Genomic DNA, 6,744 nt, shown 5'->3' with positions numbered 1-6,744 from the left:
GTAAATACTTCTAAAATTAATCTGAAAAGTATACATTCGTGTTCGAACTCCACATACATACTCTTATATGTTAAAGCAGTACAATAGAAGGGTATGTAAAATAGATTTTTTATCATTTACAAATTTCATATTATTAATTTTTTAATGATAATAACCAAATCTATACATTTGTATTAAAACTGATTACTCAACGGTAACCATAACATAGACGATGTCATCTTCTGAATTGAGTGCATCTTAATCTATTGTACCTTAACTGTCTGAAAAATGTAAATGTACAATTAAAGTTTTATTATGTATGGTTATGTATAGATGTTTATACAATACATCACATTGATTTTCAACATTTTTCACCTGCAACAGAAGCTTCTGATTGATTTGATTTCAACAATACATCGTAAATAGATGATAATACGATATATAAGTTATATTTATTTTCATCCATTACCCATCCATTATCTTCTGGTGTCAGTGTTGTGGGATACTTTAAATTTGCATTTCGCCATATACTTACAATATACGAGTCCGTAGAAGCTGTTGTATAAATTCCGCTTCACAGAGTGGTGAATTTGATGCATCATAATCAACATATTTTTTGTAAAAATGTTCATTTAAATTTTTTGCATAATATTCATACATTATCAGCTGTAATTCTATGTATTTGGCATATGAACTATGAATTTCATTACTACGTCCTGTTATGTGAGCAATTGAAATGTCCGTTAACGCTTTCTGATAAGCTGGCGTTTTTTTAAATTTCAAAAGGCTTCTTCTTTGCTCGTCTGAAAAAATAAGGATTACAATCGCAGCCTGTCAGCGCATGGAACCCCGGAAGGCTTGATAATAGTGATGATCCTTATTGAGCATACAATTCCGATATGTTGATGTGTCTTTTCTTGTTCTCGGTGCTGTATTCCATGAACATTTCTAATGATCAGCTCGACAAATGGTCCACGTTTCTCAGCATTATCATAAATAATAATAAAAATATTGGTTGATTGATCATTTTCAATTTGACATATATGTGGACGATTTTGGTGTCAGCTTCTTCATGATCATGATCAAATGTTGCTATTAGAAAATTATTTCGCATTACATAATTATGGCAATGTAAATAATTTAAGTTAATTTCTGCAGTTGCGATGAGAGGTATTACTTCATTGGTGCTCCCATGCTGAATTAAAAAGTCTACAAGAGCTTTTTTGCCGAAATATTGTTTAATTCCTTGCCAAAATCGACGGATCGTACTTGTTCGGGGCCAGTAATGATGTAAGGAATACTTCCGCTTTCTTGACGTTGTTGACGTTCGTAGTCCTTTATTGATGGAGATCGAAGATAATATCAATCCACGATGCTTTCGTAGCTGTGATAGTTGACATTATTTTTTTGATATATTTCCAAATGTATTAGGAATATTTTGCATTAAATACAGTAAATAATATCCATCGAAAACAACAATACAAAAATGTTTGGGTGATTCTGTATCTGTTATGTATTTCTCCAAAACAAAATATATCTGCAATTTTTTTACAGTATGAATAGTATATGTGGGGTTCGAATGCATCCCCTCCAGATACTTCTTTAATATATTTATGTGTGTGGAGTTCGAACATGAATGCATACTCATTAGATTAATTTTAGAAGTATTTACAACCGAGAAAACCTTAAAATAATATTAATTAAAACATACGTAAACAGCAGACTTGTTAAAGTATATTATAAAAGGCGTGCGTTTGTAACAATTTCAAACGCACCTATAGCCTATAGCCTATAGCAGGTACTTGCAACCGCGAGAATCATCTATGAATTTTTTTATGGATTCCAGGTAATATAAATTAAAACATGTGTCATTGGCAGACGTGTGAAACAACATTTAAAAAAATTACAATTATAAAAATAAAGGGGGTATTCTTGCAACCACGCCATCCAGGCAGAAGTTCGTTTTGACACTTAACTATAATTAAATCAATTATACAAAAAATTGTAGCTTTGTGGCGATTACCTTAGTCAAGGTGACGATCAGCTCTCCGACTATTATTGACGAGACTTCATTTCAAGTACTGCAAATATTTAATAAGTTTTGTTAGCTTACATTGTTTCTAGTAATATATAGTTGAGGAGAGTATTTATATATTTCCGCTAATTCAAGCAATTATATATTTATTTAACAGAATTGTTCAATTTCCACTTTAAATTAAACGACACTTTCCACTTCAGTCGACAATAATATTGAAACAGGGAAAGTAAATCGATTTTCAATAATATCTAAAGCATCCTCTGAATAAAAGTTAAATCCCATTTATAAACTTCATTATCAGCTTCTACCCCATTAGTTTTAATATTTAATCAAGCGATGTGTACGAAGATAATGGAGAGGCCGCTAAATACCCTTCGAACACCGCCACAATTTTTAAAAAGGTGTATAATTGATGACGATCCGGTTATGTCGTCATTGGCCTAGCCGGCATTGTATTCTTATCGGTGTGCTTTCCACTCAATAAACCGATTACTGGACTATTAGCAACGGGGTGTGTACGAGATACGACGTTATAGATTAGGGTGTTTTCATCTCGGTGTGCATTGGCGGATGATCCAGAATGCTGTCAAAAGGAATACAAATTTGAAGATTTATTTCACAAAACTTTCGCGTTTCCATTATACAGAAATGAGTATTATGAAAATACAAATCTTTTACCGAAAATTTTTTCAATACAAACTATCAAATAATGAAATGATTTTCTCCAGAAAAATTAATCTTAGTTTTGAATTTCATCAATAAGCTTATTCGTCTCGATGTATGTAATAATTGCAGCATAACTATCTGTAGACAAGAATGTTTTAGTTCAAGCTTTAGCTCAAATCTAATTTGGATGGATTTCAGAGTACCACAGAGCAATTTTCTCCCATATACACTACAGCATTTACATAGCGGTCATCCCCAATATGTGCAACATACTAACGACTCTCTAAGCAGACACACCAGGTACATATAACTACCTATGTTAGCATGAATGGTTCAGGTCTTAAACCAAATCTACTACTGGTATTGGATGCAAAAAATCCGCTTCAACGTAGAGATGGCCCTATGTTCTTTGGAAAAAAAACAAAGCGGATATCTCTGGAGAAAGATGTGGAGTCTCATGGGAAACGAATTGAAGACAAAAGCTTCACTTCACCATAGCCATTTTCATTCCCGTTATTTTGTTCGCATCACAGCATGGACATACACTGCGATGAGCCATCGAAAGGTGGCTAGCAAAACATCACCTTGAGGCAACCAGTGAGCATCAGTATCTCGCCAGCCTACCGAGATATGAGTCAGAAAAATATCATGGACTATAGGAGAATTACGGCTAAGAACGTATCTGCACTACTGGTAACATTAATAACATAAGAAGAACAAAAAACAGAGGCATAACCTATTAGAGGCCCTGTTAACCTATGATGTGTAGTTTTTTTAGTAGAGAGATCTCTAGTCTATCTACTCTTCAATCAATAATAGTAGCTGAGAGTTTATCCCTTCTAGAGGCTGCGAAAAACACTCAAGTAACAAGTACCATCCTGAAGAAAGCCCTATATCCCTGGAAGTGAAAAAATAGAGGGAGCAGTGAAGAATACTGATGTTGCCATTGTATGAGTTGAGGAAGACGTTTTTCCTAGAATAAGAAAGGGACGAATTAGGTCAAGTATGTGAAGTAAAGCACATAAGGACATAAAATAAAGAAGATAAAGCTCACCTGTATATGATTTTAGGTATTTGGGTGGGAGAAAGAAATCTGTTTTTTACAGTGAGGAGAAGGAGTTGAGGCATTTCTCTCAAATATCGTTTTTAGAGTTGAATAGAGTAAGTTAGACTCAATCCTTAGCTTTTCGTATAACTTAAATTGATTGATTTTCCAAAATATAAGACAAACATTGAATTTTTGATTAAAAAATCTGCAATTTAGAAAGAAATAGGAAATCATACGAATCCAAAGATTGTAAACAATTTTTTGGTACGAGCATTGATAATATTAACAAATTTATTACTGAAATAGGTAACATGGAAATGGTGATGAGTAGAAAACAGAACTGGAGGTAACTAGGAAAAATGAAACTAATCAATACCAATGAGAAATATAATTATTTGAACGATAAAAAATAGGAACAAAGAAATAGGGAAGATTGATTACATAGATTTAGAAAAAAGCACCTCAAATGAAATGGAATAAATTGGAATAAATACAGAGAACTTAAAAAAATTCAATTACAAATGGAAAAAAGAACAGAGAAAGAGAAAACGAGATAGGAGATTGAAAAACGAAGTATGTGTTCCGAAAATAAACAGTTTGGAGCTGAGCCACCCACAGAAAGCTGATGTTTTATGTAGAAATCATTTGAAATATCGAAGAATGAGTAGTTCAGAATGATTTCATTGAAATTAATTGAGATACGGCTAGCCAAGTCTATCCAATGTATGAATGAATTCCTGTGGATTATCTCTGAGCTTTTCTATATTCCATCCCTTTTAATTTGCTCTGGTTTCTTTTTCTGTTGTTATAGTTTCAATTTAGTTATGATCAGAAAATGGTCTGAATCGACATTGCACCTCGAAATGTCATGTATTAGTTTCACTTTTTTTTATATCAAAACGTGGTCTATTTGATTTCTTTCGTTTGTCCTGGGATCATCCGTGTTGTCTTATATTCCGTTTTATGTTTGAACTTGCTGCTAACTAACTGCATATTCAAATCTTTGGCCATATAACAACCTTTATGTCCACTGTCATTTGTTCCATGTAGAGATTCTTTCTTTCTGTCGTCATAAAATGCATCTTTGTCTTCTTCTGTAAGCGCATATACATTTATAATTGTAATATTAGATACTATGGATTTCAGTGTTATATATGAAGTTCTGCCATACACTTTCTTGTACTCCAGTATATTATATCTTATTCTTCAGGTGATTATGAATCCTGTTCCATTTCTTTCTTATTTCTTCCATCCTGCATATAATAATGTAAATCCTTCTTTATCAATTCTTTCTTCATCCTTCCACTTTAGCTCCTTTAATGCTAATATTTCTAAGTTCTGATTAATCATTTCTTAAGCTGTGTTCTCCATTTTCATGGTCATAAAAGTTGATATTCTATAAGTATATAATTGATAAATATGTTTTATCAATCTTTGGAAATAGATATAAAATTATTTTGAATTATAAAGGTCTTAAATATTACGATATTATACATACATAAAGAGGAGTTCACTAAAAACAGAATAAATGTTTTTTGAAAACCCAATTATTTAGATAATAACCTGGTACGATTATGTCATTTTCTCAATTTTTTAATCCTAAAAATGTATTTGATGATATTCTAGAATCAGTTATGTATAACATGTAATTTATCTCAATATATTTATAAATCTGAGAATTTCACAACAACCTCTGAAGATGAACTATTTCAGAAATAATAATTTGTTTTGTGTTTAGAGTTATTATTTGATTCTACTATCTCCCATCATTCGAAATGATAAGATATGCCTTTAGAGACTTATCAGCACTAGGATTTAATCTCTTGGTCATTGTCTCTAATCTAAATAGAAGATAACTTGATCAAATATATATCAAGTCGGGTAGTCACGTATTTCTACTCCATATCAAGTCCACCAACTTCGATGTGTTGAAATGTATCTAAATATTTGTGGATAAGGTATTTCTACTAATGATTATATTTCAATTTACACAACTATTTCAGATACTTCAAAATATTTCATCCAAAATTTGATGATAGTACAAATAATAATATAATTTTTTTTCTGCTTAACAAGTCATTGATTGTGACTTGATTGAGATGATCTCTCGAGATCATCTTATTTGTTTACTAGAAAACTATTGATACTTTATTGACATATTGTGACCATACATATTTTTTTTAAACTAACCCGAGGAATAGTAATATGAAGATAGTATCTTTGGATAGTTGCAGCTAAAAAAATCTATCGATCGAACCAAAATTGCCTGGAATTATTTCAAAAATAATTTAATTTTATTAGTATCCTAGAAGCTTTTCATATGAACTCATGAAATAATTACAATACAACTTTGTACATTTATTAGTCAGAAGTACACCTGGAAAATTATTATTCATAAATATAATATCTTGAGTTTGACCAAATCCAATATATTAAAACTTTCGCTGACGAAAGGAAGTTCAGAGTTATGTTTTATGGTAAACCACCCAGTGATTGGCCTTTTCGCATTTAGCTTCTAGTTATTGGTCGTTCCACTAAAACAGGGGTCTCCAAACTACAGCCCGAGGGCCACATCCAGCCCGCGGACAGATTTTGTCCGGCCCGCGGGGAGCTGGCATACTTGAAAACTCCTATTAGAGAAGATATTTTTTATAGCAAATTAAATTTAGCTTAGTAAAGTATCCTAATTTTATGTTGAATAATTATTAATATGACATCTACATTGATATGGTCATGGGCTAACTACTTATAACATTGTTGTAGGCTTATTCTTATTGTTTTTGTGATAAGTTGGATAAAGGAACACAGAATTCTATTGAGTAAAGACATGTACAATAATATGCAGAAATTTAACTTCAGTATATAATAACTAACAAATTATTGAAATGAATCCAACTAACATTTTATACATTTTAAATAAAAACATAACTTATAACAAGCATAATGATATATGAAATACTAATGAGATTTATGTAATTGAGATTTTCCACTGGCAATAGTTTGTAGTTGTGGA

This window comes from Diorhabda sublineata, chromosome 1 (assembly GCF_026230105.1).
Source record: "Diorhabda sublineata isolate icDioSubl1.1 chromosome 1, icDioSubl1.1, whole genome shotgun sequence".
Lineage (NCBI taxonomy): Eukaryota > Metazoa > Arthropoda > Insecta > Coleoptera > Chrysomelidae > Diorhabda > Diorhabda sublineata.
Note: the sequence above shows the minus strand (reverse complement) of the source record.